At 37.7% G+C, this 15591-nt stretch overlaps 1 pseudogene; it reads right to left on the bottom strand.

The window, feature by feature from the left end:
* Positions 1-8345: 8345 nt before the first annotated feature.
* On the bottom strand, positions 8346-8514 carry LOC125706161 (U4 spliceosomal RNA; annotated as a pseudogene).
* Positions 8515-15591: the final 7077 nt, after the last annotated feature.

Raw genomic sequence — 15591 nt, 5'->3', positions numbered from 1 at the left:
GCATCTAATGCTCTTGATGGTCCTGCTGTCATTAAGCATAGGTCTTTCCCTTTCTCCCTTTCCTTTTATTGTTTCACTCCACCCCTTCGACTGCTAGACTTCTCATTAACAATTAAATATCTGCACATATCACTCACTCCCTCTTTCAGCTTAACTGGTAACACTTCACTTTCTGTATACAATATAAACTCTTTCTGATGACTTTTAAGGCCAAATGTACTCCCCAGTATATTGCATAGCTTCTCCTCTCATATTCACCTGTGCATTCCCTCAAGTCTGCAGGTACTGGTCTCCGTTGCTTGCCTTCTATAAGTGGCAGGGCCTTCAAGTTTTTAGCCCCAACATTTTGGAACTCACTACTATAAAGCCTCTGAGACCTATGCTCCACGTTTCTTTTTAGACGAATTTAAAAACATCTTTTCACTTAGTGATTCACTTCCTGAACTTTTTCCTGATCTGTTGGTGTTGCAGTTTTTCTTGAATGTTTCATTCCATGTGTTAGCTTATGACATATGATCTATGTTCATATATTACTATATTCTTATACTTCCTCTTTTTGAATTCTTTTCCATGGCATTTATGCCATAGTGGTGTGCTTGGCCCAATTTTTGCTGTCTGCAGCTATATTATTTATCTATATTTCTTTTCCATGGTTTTCCAACCTCACAGTCAAATGTTAACTGTACAGTAATAAGTGATGTTTTCACATGTACTGGAGTTACCATGGCTATGTGAGAGGTAAATAATGTGCTTTTGACCTTTATTTCATTCTACACCCACTTCTCCCATCTTAACCCATTCCTCATCTAGAGGGCAAATATTTTAGCATGCTTTCACTGAATAAGCCAAAAACTGTATATTAAAGTAGATGACTCACTTAGGTATGTTGATCAGGATTAAGCATTTGTTGTGTTTTTATCCAGGCAAAGCTACAGCCAAGTACAGTGAAATACTGGTATTTTTTCACAAGACACAGGAAAAAGCTTGCATGTGTTTATGGTAATGGAAGGGGGATATTTCCCGTGTTTAGTTTTGCAAATGGACTTAAGAGTAGCAGAAATTTATATGGGGTCTGGGTTGCTTTCAAAATATAGGAAAGACAAAATTTATGCAAGAAACAGCAATTGGTATTTCTGTTTCAAAGAAAAAGAGAGAATGTGTTATTTTCTGTGGGAAAAGGGACATAGAAAACAGAAAATAAGAAGTTACTACCAAAAATAAATATTTACTCTGTTGTGTGATTTGAGGGCTATGGACTTTCCTGTCCATTTTGATCTAAGGAGTTAGTCGTGCAATTATAAATCATAAAAGGAGAAAATCTATGCTTTAATACAGACTTTGAATCATAAATGACAGAATATTTGCTCTTTATGTATTGATATTTTAAGTCCAGCAGTTCATAAATCTACCCTGCTCGTTGGAAGTTACAAATAATAATTGCTTTTTTGGAAGAACTAGGTGTTGTAATTCTCCTTGATATTGGAAGACCAACTATGTGAAATGACTAGTGGAGTTTATAACATAAAACATTGGTGACTAATGTACAGACCAGTATTACACTACCCAGCCAAAAAAAACATTTGAATTTATTTCAACAAATATTTAAGATCCAATGACTGGATTATTATTACAGCCCAGCTCCACTGTTGAGATAGCATCTACTTCTGGACAGGCTCCCCTGCTTCAGATACAAAACTTGGCAAAACTTATCTGACTTTCAGTTCTTCAGATACTAAACCCTATAGACTCATGATGGATCTATTCTAGTTGTGCATCTTATCTTCAAATAATTGAGAATCATTTGCAGTAATATATCCTTACAATTTATATAGTATAAATTTATTTGTACATTAGACCAACTGATGTAAAAAGTCACTATATAAAAGCAATCTGTTTTTACGGCTCCTTCATCAACATAGTATTCAAGTGGATAATAATTATAACAGGTGTGGCCAAAATTGAAGAGAAATTTGAAAGGACTCACTTGTTTGTATATTAACATTTTTGTACAACACAAAACACATTCTTGTATTTTGATAACATTATACGGTCAAAACTTGTCATAATACCAGCAAGAATATATATATATATATATATATATATTTTTTTTTTATTTAATGTTACATAATGCAAATTGGGGGGCGGCATGGTGGTGCAGTGGTTAGCACTGTTGCCTCACACCTCTGGGACTCAGGTTCGAGTCTCCGCCTGAGTCACATGTGTGTGGAGTTTGCATGTTCTCCCCATGTCGTCGTGGGGTTTCCTCCGGGTACTCCGGTTTCCCCCCACAGTTCAAAAACATGCTGAGGCTGATTGGCCTTGCTGAATTGCCCGTAGGAGTGCATGTGTGAGTGCATGGTGTGTGAGTGTGCCCTGCGATGGGCTGGCCCCCTATCCTGGGTTGTTCCCTGCCTCGTGCCTATTGCTTCCGGGATAGGCTCCGGACCCCCTGCGACCCAGTAGGATAAGCGATTTGGAAAATGGATGGATGGATTATGCAAATTACAAAATACAAAGAAACAATATACATGTATGAAACAACAGTGAATTGTTAAAAATTCCTATATGTATAAATGATTACATGCAATAACATAACACCTTGCCTTTGCTGAACATGGCAAAACCATCCTGCGCAACTAGTCCCTGAACCAGTGGAATCTGCTGAGATAGGGGGCACGGTGTTGTCGTCTCACAACACACTTTCTACTCACAAAATGCATCTTAATTACTTGTCTCCACAGAGAAGTGTGACATCTTTTTGTAGAGGTTCCTAATGTAAGCAGTTATTTTTGGCATCAAGTTTCACCAATTGGTTCATGGACAAAGAAGAGCATTTATTTTGCAGTCTGCAGTGATCATAATGCTCTGAAGGATTTGAGGAGTGAAACTGTAGTAGAATCAGCCAGAAGTTTCATTTTGGCTAGAGAGATGGAGGTGAATGCTTCTGAATACAAAGGGCTGAACAGGTTGCTTGTGCCATATGCACCAAAAAACAACCTGCTCCCAGATAATTACTTTTCTTGTTTAAGTAGCTGTAAATTGTTATCACCAGTTAGTCTGTTATGCGCTTGCATCTAATTCTACACATACATATTTCCAGAAGAGAGATTAGATGTGTTGAGAACAGCATCCTGTTCTGAGATTTGAAGCTATTTCTCCCATCATGTGGCTGTGAAGCATACTTTGGTGTAAGGAGGGCAAAAGGCAACCACACAGGATAACGCGGTGACCAGGGCCGATTTTCTGGTGAAGGGGAAAACAGATTTTGTGACATATGCTAACAATGTGGAAATGAACCATATCGAATGTGCAGATGGAAAAGCATATTCTGGCTTAAAAGAGCAACTTAATTTGGTTGGAGGACCACCATAATCATTTTAAAGGTACTTCATCAGCTACAGAAATTACACTAGCTCATTGATGTTAAACTACTATCTCCATACGGTATCCTTCAGGCAAATATCTAAGAAACTGGGGACATGAAATACAAGCAGAATGTTAGAAGACTAACCCAAAGGAGAGAAAAAGTAGAAAAAAATATATAGTCCAAAAAGAAACATACAGCTGTTTTGTTTTGTGAATTCTCAACCTATCCCCTCCTCTGACGTCAACATTGGAAGGGTCAAATAAACTAAAGGCCTATACAGTAACAATGTAGCATAATAGATTGTGGTGTGGCTGATTTGCATGGGCATTTAAATTTGAGCTTATAAATTGAGATAAAAATAGGATACATTCGGTGCCTTAAACATTGTAAAAGTTAAAGTAGTTATACTAGATTCTCCAATCAATGATTAAGACCCAAAATCAAATTTAATATCAGAGTGAAAGTTGCGGGGAAAATATTACATGGAAGGTTGAGCAAAGGTCTCTCTAAAGAGCAGGCTGTAATCAAACCACACCAAGTGTAGGACCCTTTAAATAGCAGACGAAACAAGACTGAATTTAAAAAAAAATCCTTAAAACTAAATGGAAATCTCTAAAGGGAGAGAGAGGATCATCCTGAAATGAAATCACATAACATGGAGTGAAGAGGGGGAAGGAAAAAAGCGGAGCTCTGCAGCTGATCCTGTATAACCATGACTGGAAATTAGTCCAATCGAAGTCAGTTGAATGTCATTATATGAGCTGGCTGTAGGAGCAGGGAAGCTGCTAATCATCCTCTGTAATTGTACAGATCATGCAAATCCTGCCCTGTGCCATCGTTTTGCCACTCACCAAATTCACAACAACCAAAAACATTATCTAGGTTAGTGTTTGTGTAAGTCTGCATAATTGCTTTAAAATGGTCTGTGTGTATCCTGCCCTTCATCATCAGGTTTCTGGTTTGGCCTCTGAATCACTGTGCCCTTATATGGAGAAACAGCTATTTAAAATGGATGTATCGTTTTTACAAAGACTTAATAGTACCTTAACCCCAGGGAAAAGGGCAAATAAAATGATTCCAAGAGGTGCTCACTGCCCTACTTATACCACCCATTGCAGAAGTTTGCATCATATCCATTGACAGGCCTGCAATATCATTCCTTTTTGTCAATCAAAAGTTAAGGCCCTGCCCTGAGTTTGTATGTAGTGACAAACCCACTCAGATGCAAGCTTTATTTGCTTGAGCATACTGTACCACATCCTGCAATACCTCCAACTTGAATTGACACAATGTATATTTGAAAATATAAAAAACATTAAGGCAGGAACCTGGCAATAAGATTTCTCTTCAGGTTTCATATTCTGATAAATGTGAATTCAAAAATATATTGAGAATACTTTTGACATTAATAAATGGTTTCCTGATAAATGTGACATATCCTTTTGCTTTACTTTTTCTGCTTTAATTTACGCATTTTTCCAACAACATTGGCAAGCATCATGCAATGGTTCAAAGTTGACAAGTCAAATACGTAAAACCAAGTTGATGAATCAGCAAAGTAATTTATGAGAATATGGAAGGGTGTATTCCTCCTATTTTTAATTGCTGTTGAAACCTGAAACTGGATTATTCTCTTAAGATCCATGCAAAAGTTACATTTTCAATATTGCTTACAACTTCTCATGTGTTACTGCTTTATGCTTGTATGCATATATCAATTATGCAGGAATTGTAAAAATAATAACTATTGAATTGTCACTTGATTCTTTTGATGAGGTTTACATTTTTTCCTGTAAATTTCAATGATAGACATCCTCGATCATTAAAATGCATTCTCTTGAAAAGAATAATTTTTACAAAGTTTTATGGCATGGCATGGCATGCCGTAGGAGGGAAAAAAAGTGACAATTCACTAGCAGCTCCAAGACAAAAGGTTCATTAAAGAAACAGAACACGTTGGGGTAAGACTATAAAAGAAAAGGCCTATGAGGGGTCAGAACCAAACAGGAAAATAACAGAACCATTGGAACAGGACTAAGCAAATAGGCAGAATACAACATGCACAAAACATCCATCCATCCATTTTCCAAACCGCTTTTTCCTACTGGGTCGCGGGGGGTCCGGAGCCTATCCCAGAATCAATGGCCACGAGGCAGGGAACAACCCAGGATGGGGGGCCAGCCCATCGCTGGGCACACTCACACACCATTCACTCACACACGCACACCTATGGGCAATTTAGCAACTCCAATTAGCCTCAGCATGTTTTTGGACCATGGGGGGAAACCGGAGTACCTGGAGGAAACCCCATGATGACATGGGGAGAACATGCAAAACTCCGCACACATGTAACCCAGGCGGAGACTTGAACCGAGGTCCTAGCGGTGTGAGGAAACAGTGCTAACCACTGCACCACCATGCCGCCCCTGCCCAAGACATAAGCCCAGTAATTAACACACAGTAACTTTTCACAATGACTCACTAAGGAAAAGAACACAGGCAGACACTAAAATAGACAGACAGACAACCAGGCTAATGAGCAGGTAGGTGTGGCACATAAAGCAACAACAACCAGTCAGAAGAGAGAACAGGTAGAACAATTAACAAGTACTGGCACATGAAAATGGGCAACAGGTGGAACAGACAATCACTGAACTAAGAAGCTTAAGACAAACTAGGAAACATTGACACTAGGGAACTTGGGAACAGAACACTAATACTATAAACACCAAAAACTCAAATAAGCAAGACAAAACAGGTGAGGCTAGTTTTAAGCCAGCTTCAAACCCACAACCAGCAGGTTCAGACTGTGAGCTGCACACTCAGCCCACTGAACTACACAGCTGTCCAAAGAGCAAAGAACACAGAAGTGTTGGAGAAAGTGAATGGGAGGACAGGGTGGCCAACAACACTTCTTTGCCAAATGGGGAGAAGACACGGAAGGCAGGGTCAGGCGGGTGCTGACCCTGACAGCTTTGTCTAAATTTGTCATTTTCTATGCTGGCAATCCTAGAGTTGTTAACCAGTGTTTCGTTTTTCAAAAACAATAATGATCTATTCTATTATCTCCCTTAAATTATCTCCAGAGCTCCCCCAACTCTCTTGGTGCAAACTACAGTTACAAATGTTGTTATTCAGTGTGCATTTAATGAATGCTGTATACTTAACTTTCTTGTAGGCATTTTAATGGCCTTTGCCAACAAAATAGTTTTTGAATTAAAATTTTAAAAAACAAACCAAATAAACTGAACAGTTAATGGTCAGTACGAGTGAAAATGATCAATGACTAGCATGCCGATTAATAACATAAGAACTCGCACCATTGTTTCAGCAGCTATTTTGAAACAGTATGCGCGCTACATTAGCGGCAACGAATTGTGTTTAATAAGGACGCTAATTAAATTACTTAGGATTGGATTTCCAGACCGGGAATCTGACCCGGAAATAAAGCATACTATGACATAGCTAAAATACTGCTTTCACAATTTGGCATTCACAGGTAGTTCAATGGAAGCTCTGGTAAGAGAAGAGTTTTAAAATGAAAATCTAAGCAGCTCTATTTATACAGCTGATGTGAGATGTAAATAACAGTACACTATATTAAGGGACAACAAGCATCTCTGGTACGTTCAGGTATGTTTGTTGACCGCCTTGTTACAGACACGGGGCTTGGTGAAGGTGGGAAAGGAAGGTGACGATCCACTTACAGCTCGAAACAAAGGAATTTATCAAACAAGCTGAACGCCCTTTGGAAGGCACAAAATAAAAGGAACCATGAGGGGTCAAAAGGGGAATACAAGAAGGAAGGAGACCACAGCAATAGGACAAAGCAAGACAGTTAACCTTCACGTTTCAACTTGCAGCTATGATCACAAAAGCAGGCACTTAAATACACAAATAATTAGGACTAACAAAAGGCAGGTGTCAACCATCAAGACAATTAACCAAAGAGCACAGTACAGGGACCACAGGTGGAGAAAGATAACTAACAATTAACAAGCACGGAAACTAGGGAACTTTAACAAATACCGAAACCAGGAAACATTATATACTGGGAAATAAACAGTAGGAATTTTGACACACAACTGAGGGCTAAAACTAGGAGGGACTAGGAACACAACCACAAGTGGGACAGAATTAAACTGGACCACATGTTCAACCTCCTGAGCTATACAGCAGCCAGGGGAAGATGGAAAACACACTAGGGATTAGTACGAAGACAGAGGGAACAGGATGGCCAAGAACACCTGCTGGCCAAATGGGGGCTGAACAAATGGGTCAGAGATAGTTGGGCACTGATCTTGACACCATCTGGTGAACTGTGTGGTTATTGGGGTGCAAATGGCCAGACAGTAGATATCAGGGCCTCATTTACCATCTGGTATGCTAAATCCAGAAATGAAGTGGTGAATAAGTTGTTTCATAACAAAACTTTAAGGCATTTTTAAACAGTTTCGAAATCCTGGCTCCACCACTTCAAATACATATACTTTTCAGTCGTATTTATTGCACCGTATGCAAATATTTGTATTTATTTCTGCACCTGGCATGGCATCTAGTCATGGTGAATGTTAGCTTAAAATAAATGGAAATCTAATGTAGCAGTCCCAGGCATATTCCTCTTATGCTGTTTATGTTACACAGCATCCCCTGTAACCACTAATTATTTACACGTCTGAATCCATACATTGTATATTAAATGAATTCTTTCCTGTTTGTGCACAGCTATCAAAGCCCAGTCCTCTTAAACTTACATGCGAACTAATTCAGGGCTAGCCTGTAGAATAGACAGTATAGAATTTAGAGATCAGTGACCATTGTTAGCACACCACAGCACACAGTGCACTACAACAAAATGTGTCCTCTGCATTTAACCCACATGTGACCATTGTTGACACACCACAACAAAACATGTCCTATGCATTTAACCCACATATGACATGTTGTAGCAGGGGGCAGCTAATTTAGCACCCAGGGAGCAGTGCCTTGCTGGTCAGAGATTCAATCCAGCAATCTTTCAATTACAAGTGCGCTAACCTAAGCATTAGGCCACCATTGCCCCATTTATATTGGGTTAAGTTTTCAACCAGCAATAATCATACTTCGGTTAAACCTCATAGGCTACGATCTTGCCACTGCACAAAGATGTCTGTATAAGCAAATGCTAGGGGAACCACCCATTCAAATGGGACCTAGAAAGGCAAGAGGGAAAACATTTAATTTTTTTACTTTTGCTATATTTATTAACTAATACTATTTACATTATTATTATTGTTATTTATTATTATTATTATTGTTATTGTTATTATTTATTATTATTGTTATTGTTGTTGTGGTTGTTATTTATTATTATTATTATTATTATTATTATTATTATTATTATATCATGCACTTTAAGTGACACTGATATGATTAGTAGTATCTAGTGCAAAAAGACATTATCATGTCAAAAAGACCAAAGAGCCCACTGGTGCCCAGGGAAGAAGAAGAAGAGGAGGAAAAATGAAAAAAAAAAAACACAGAGGTAATAATCATCGATGAGAGTAATTACCATGTTATTGTCTGTGGTCCATGGAACAGAGTGTTACTAGCCTACTTTGAATTATTTGACATTTGCTAATTTAATAAATAGCTAGAATTAATGTTGGTTACTCCCTACGTAAATTCATTAGGGGAATGGGGAACAACTCACAGCTTAATTTTTAGAAGTTTGGTTTTCCTTTTAAGTGTGTTGCTGCACTTGCACTAACCATCCACTGGATCTGTCTCAAGATAGCAACTTGTAATGATCAAATAAAATGTTCTTCTGGTTCCATCCTGCTTTTTAAGTAACAGTTTGCATTTTACATTTTCATTATTGATTCGTTTTATATGTCAAGGAAACAGCATGTATCGTGTGAGAGAAGTGCTCATTGAATGAAGGTTTTTGTGCATGAATGCTTCCTAGCTGTACTTTCTCATGCTGTTTAGTTTGTATTTAGAAAGATGCAATGTGACTTAGGTGATTGGCTTGGTTTTAATACCATCACTGCAGGGACCCCTCAATCCTAGAGGTGACTTAGGCCGCTGCCTAAGGCACCATCTTCTAAGGGGGTGCCGACTTGCCAGCCCCTCAAACAGGGGGTGCCAGTGGTGATGCTCGCCAAAGGCATCCCATTGGTACTGGACTAATTAGTTCAACTTTTTCTGTATTCATCTATTTATTTTGATTGTATTATACATTAATATATTTTCATCATAATGTCAAGTAGGGCTCTCCATATCATTCAACCTAAAGTTTAAATAAATACATGCAGATAGAGAGCAGCGGTGCACAGAAAGTACTGATGTGATGCCTTTATATAGGATTTGTATTTGGTCTCTCCAATCAGGGCCTAAGAGTAACATAGTATTTGAGAGTGACACCAAAGCCATTACTTTTTACTGTGTGTATCTTTGGAAGGCAGCCAAACACTCCGATCTCCACAGCTTCCTTGACATGTAAACTCTGGCAAATGTTAAACATAACTAGTGTGCTGGAAAAAAATAAAAGACTAAATTTGTGCAGGACAGATGTGATTTAGTGCAGACCTTGCACTCTGTAACCTGTCTGCAGTAACATATTGTGGATGTTTAATTTTAAACTGTTGCTCTGGTTTAATATCCTTTAACCAGAAATCTGAAAGAGCTTTTCATAAAGTGAAAAGTAATCTCATCCCTGGCAGTTTACTTAATGACAGAAACTTAAGTTGTTTGCAGTAGCCAGTAGTTTGTTACTGTTACTATCAGACATTTTCAAATATTTCAAATAATGTAGGAAGATAAACATTAGTATTTTTATAATTGTGCTAATATTACTGGTTATAATATTAATGTTTGAAAATGAATGCTTTAAAGAACTTAAAAGAATAAAATGTTCTTTTTAATAAAAGGTTCAAGATTTAATCAAAGAATAAAATGTTCACTACCAATATTATTTGGTGGCAGAGGTTCAGGCTTAACTGTTAGACAAGCTTTTGTCTTCAAAAGGTAGCCAGAGTTATTTCTATTGCGACCAATAGGCTAGTGTAATAGACTGAACCAGCCCTCTATGGGGGTTTCTTGTATTGTTGCAGACTGTCGAACCATGCCAACTTGGGCACTTCTAGCCCTATAGATTTATATTTGCGCTTCAAACTGCAGAATACCTGTTTGTAAGAGCGTGTGTGATATTATATCATGGGGAATGTTTGGTGGTGTTGACAAGTCTATTTTTCAAAGGTGACATTTAGTCCAAAACCTGACTAACCGCTAGTGAATCTGGTTATGCCTGTCTTAGACTTTGATCCTTTTTTACATCATGTTTGCTTAAACTCCCATCCTATTCTTCAGATCTTCAATAATCTTCTAGAGTACGATACAACAACAGTTACAGTTAATAGCTCATTACATCATCTCACTGAGATGTCTAACAGAAAGTCTAATAGTCTCATCTTTGGTCTGTGGTTTTGGACCAGAGATGAAGATCTGGTCTGGCATTTCCTGTTAACATGGCAGTCAATTCACAAGAATTTACTTTGAAATCAGTAACAATTCCTCTTTATCTTTACTCCAGTTTGTGTCAAGTGGCAGAAATGTGTGGAGACAATATCAGATTTGAACACAATCTGAATGCAGACCAAGAGTACAGCTTTGGATTATTTCACAGCAAACTGATTAAGTGATGCCATACAGACATGTGCTTGGGGGCATAAAAGGATTCATAGCTACGGAGTGACCATCGAAGCAAACACCATTTTCCCTTTATTTTTGATCAAATGATTTAACTGTGTGTGATATTTTAGCTGAGATGAATCTTTAAGTGTAGAGCAAACAGCGCAAACAATATTAAGATGAGTTTGGTACTGTACTAATGTGTGATATTTGAGCAGCAATAATTTTTGATGTCTTAGTTATTGGCCAATCATCCCAGCCACCTCCATTTTCCCCTTTATCTTTAGTTAAAATTAAACCGTGTGAAATGTTTCAGTTCAAATGATATGTTCTACATAATCTGAGCAGCAAAATATATTAAACAATGCTAGGCATTTAGGAAGTGCACGATATTTAAACAGTTTTGTGTGTATGTGTATATATATATATATATGTGTGTGTGTGTGTGTGTAGAGAGAGAGAGAGAGTTATATGATGTTTCTCATATTTTTTACAAGTTTTAAGTGATACAGTTGCCTGTGGTGGGTTGGCGTCCCATCCTGGATTATTATCTGCCTTGCTCCCATAGCTTCCAGGATAGGCTCCAGAATCCCATGACCCTGTTGAGGACAAACAGGTAAAGAAAACAGATGGTTGGATGGATGTAATTGTAATTGCAATTTTACACTCATGTTCTCTGCATTAATGTCTAATAAGTAAGATGTATTTTATTTCCTAATTTTTACCCAGAAGTGATCTTGCTTTTGTCCACGCAGGCTTTAAAGGGGTGTTTCCTGTTTACTTAATAATTCGCCAATAGATGTCTCTGTACTGAGATGAGAATGAGAGGAGCTGGAATGTCTAACCCACCCAAATAAAGAGAGCCATACATTCTTTGTGTTTCCTCAACACAAATGATGCCAGCTTTCAGATATTAGAATGCTTTTCACTGAAGAAGACATTCTAATCTAAAATGAAAACAAAATTACATGCACTGCCTTTATCTAACTGTAAAGATATCTCTCATTGGACTAACAAAACAATATTTAAAGAGTGTATAAACATGGAAAGGATTTTATGTACGTCTTTTTTATTCTTATGTATATTCATATGTTCCTGTGTTTATTCGGTTAAATGTAAAAACATTAAATAAATAATACTTATACATTCATTTAGTTATTCATTCAATATACATACACATTCCTTCTACACAGGAACTTATTCAATCAGTGTCACTGTTGATGTCTGACAATTTGAGAATTTCTAATGAGAACATCTTATTATTACTTTCTGAAATATTAATAAACTTTTTGATACAGAAAGCTTTCAAAATAAAGTGTTCATTAACGTAGCTCCTGCCTGCATCTGATTTTTATGCTTCCTACAGATATCCACTGACATAGGATTAACAAAGGACTTCCAAGAGTTCTACTCTGCTAACATGAATCATTGCAGAGTCATTTTTCAAAGTGATATGGAAATTACATAAAAATTCTCAGATGCCTTAATTTATGTGCAGGCTTTGGACCAGAACCCTCATTTAAAGTATAAATGGATATTCTATATAACAGTTATTAACTTTTTGTAGACTGGTATTATAGATACTGATTTGAATTTTATGGTTTATTGATAAGAAGTAAACTTTTACATATCATTGCTTTATTTATCCATCCATCCATTTTCCAAACCACTTATCCTACTGGCTTGTGGGGGGTCTGGAGCCTATCTTGGAAGCAATGGGCATGAAGCAGGAAACAACCCAAATGCACACCTACGGGCAATTTAGCAAGTCCAATTAGCCTCAGCATGTTTTTGGACTGTGGGGGGGAAGCCAGAGTACCAGGAGGAAATCCCATGACGACATGGGGAGAACATGCAAACTCCATACACATGTGACCCACGTGAGACTCGAACCCGGGTCCCAGAGGTGTGAGGCAACAGTGCTAACCACTGCACCACCATGCCACCCCTGCTTCATTTATTTGTTGTTTTTTTATTTTAATAAAAATTCTGTTACACTTTCCAGATTGGTAAAACATGTAGTCCAATTTTGAAATTAGATATCAGTGAGCCACCATAAATACAATATAAATACATAAAAATGAGGTGAGATGTTTTTAATTTAACAGGTATATATTTCCCTTCTTTTCCTCCTGCTATATTTTTGAAGGTTTTCAATTACATCATAAATTTCAACATAAAATATGAGCAGTATGCAAATCAGCTTCATCTTGTGTTAGTCAGACAAAATAAGAATGAAACTAAATATCAGACCTATTATTTTATGTCAAAGATCTATTGGGGCAAAAGATGCAATAATTATAGTCACCTGCAGAATTTCAAGAGACCAATGTGGCATCAATGTTTACTTTGGCTAAACATCAAGTGACTCAACCATAGGAAAGAAAATGGAAAGAGCATTACATAAACACTGATGGAAGAATGATTTTGTTTAAAAAAGGAGCTGTTCAGACTTGAAAAGAAAAGGTGAGAGCTGTTTTAAGTCACAGTCAAATAGGAGCTTTTCAGACTGGATTTTTTAAATGAAATATTTGACAGTGTTTTAAATTTTCCTGGATGAAGGACATCTGAAATATTCAAGACAAGCTCTAAAAAACAAAATCATTCAAAAAGCATTTTTTTTAGTTTATTCACAAGCTAATCGGGTATTTTCATAAAGCTATATCGCATTTTATTCAGTGCACTATTTAATAGTCAGCCAAGAAATACCAAGATCATGCAGTATAATATTGCCTCTCCTGTCTCTTATGTTCAAATTATGCAGTTGCATCTCCAGTAAACATCAAGCCTCACCAAAATGATTTGTGAAATATATCTGAATGTAGAATGCCCTGCGACCCAGTAGGATAAGCGGTTTAGAAAATGGATGGATGGATGGATGTAGAATGAACATTACAGCATTGTGATACACTACACAAGCATTTAGAACCTTCAGCAGTTGTGACACTTAATCTTTCAGTGTTCATATATTATCTTCTTGTCATGCACAATAATAAAAAAAATGAATTGTTCTTTGAATGTTTCAGTAATATCTACATACAGCTGCCTACTTTCATTATAATACCCTATCCAGAAAGATTTAGATGATCATAGGTCAACCTAAGCCTCCATTCTAATTCGATCTGAGTAAGAATTTGAGCAGTAAATCCACATAAGCTTACATGTGTCCAAAAGAGAAGACAGGACTATAATCACAGTTAGTGGGGAAAGCGTTATTCCAGAAAACAGAATGTAGGGAAATAAATCCTTGTCTTCGACACTAAAAGGCATAAATTACATTTGTAATGAAATCAAATGCCAGGTTTTGCGAGGTCTGCATGGATTTTTAAAGTAAACGATAAGAACACGTTAATTCTACTCTCAAATGAAATGAGCTTAAATTCCTACGCAGTTTTCCTTAATTTCATTTTTTAATTTTTCTGTCCTTGAATTCAGTTGTGTTGACTCAAAATGGAGGTTTTGAGGTTCAAGGACAGACTTTCCTGCCTGCCAAGTAAAGGAGTTACTTCCTGATAATCACTTCTCACAACCTTCACATCTCCAATAAGCCTTGAGATACCCACCAAATAGCTTTGCAAAATGATCAATACATATTTCTAGATGGAACTTTTAATTGCTCACTTGACATTCTTAGTTAAACTTCAATTTTTGTGCAATTTTCTTAGGAACCTCAAGGGCTACTGCAGGAGCTTTCCTCTTGAGACTTGAACTAGCAAGCAGCTGATTTCCTGATTTCTCTTTTAATATTTATATATGCCCTTCAGGCTATCTGTAAAAATTAAACATCCCACTCACTTACAATGCTTGCTAATGAGGGCTATGACTTAATTTGATACTCAGTATTTTTCCTGCTGAAGGGCATTGCTTACATTTGTAGTGTAAGCAAAATACATCCAAATACGCAAATTCTAATTCAAATTTTGATTTAAATAGAGCGGCGGCATGGTGATGAAGTGGTTAGCACTGTTGCCTCACACCTCTAGGACCCAGGTTCGAGTCTCTGCCTGGGGTCACATGTGTGTGGAGTTTGCATGTTCTTCCCATGTCGTCGTGGGGTTTCCTCCGGGTACTCCGGTTTCCCCCCACAAAAACATGCTGAGGCTGATTGGACTTGCTAAATTGCCCGTAGGAATACATGAGTGAGTGAATGGTGGGTGAGTGTGCCCTGCGATGGGCTGGCCCCCCATCCTGGGTTGTTCCCTGCCTCATGCTCATTGCTTCTGGGATAGGCTCTGGACCCCTTGAGACCCAGTAGGATAAGCGGTTTGGAAAATGGATGGATGGATGGGTTTATGGCGTGGAGTTGTTTTTCAGGGGTTGGCCTTGGCCCCTTAGTTCCAGTGAAAGGAACTCTTAATGCTGCAGCATTCAAAGCCATTTTGCATAGTTTCATGCTCCCAACTTTGTGGAAACAGATTGAGGATGGCCCCTTGCTGTTCTAACATGACTGTGCACCAGTACAAAAAGCAAGATCCATAAGGACATGGATGAGCAAGTCATGTGTAGATGAACTTGATTGCCCTGCACAGAGCCCTGACCTCAACATGAGAGAA

Source organism: Brienomyrus brachyistius, chromosome 1, assembly GCF_023856365.1.
Source record: "Brienomyrus brachyistius isolate T26 chromosome 1, BBRACH_0.4, whole genome shotgun sequence".
NCBI lineage: Eukaryota > Metazoa > Chordata > Actinopteri > Osteoglossiformes > Mormyridae > Brienomyrus > Brienomyrus brachyistius.
The sequence above is the reverse complement of the archived record's forward strand: the minus strand, read 5'-3'. Positions and strand labels throughout refer to the sequence as shown.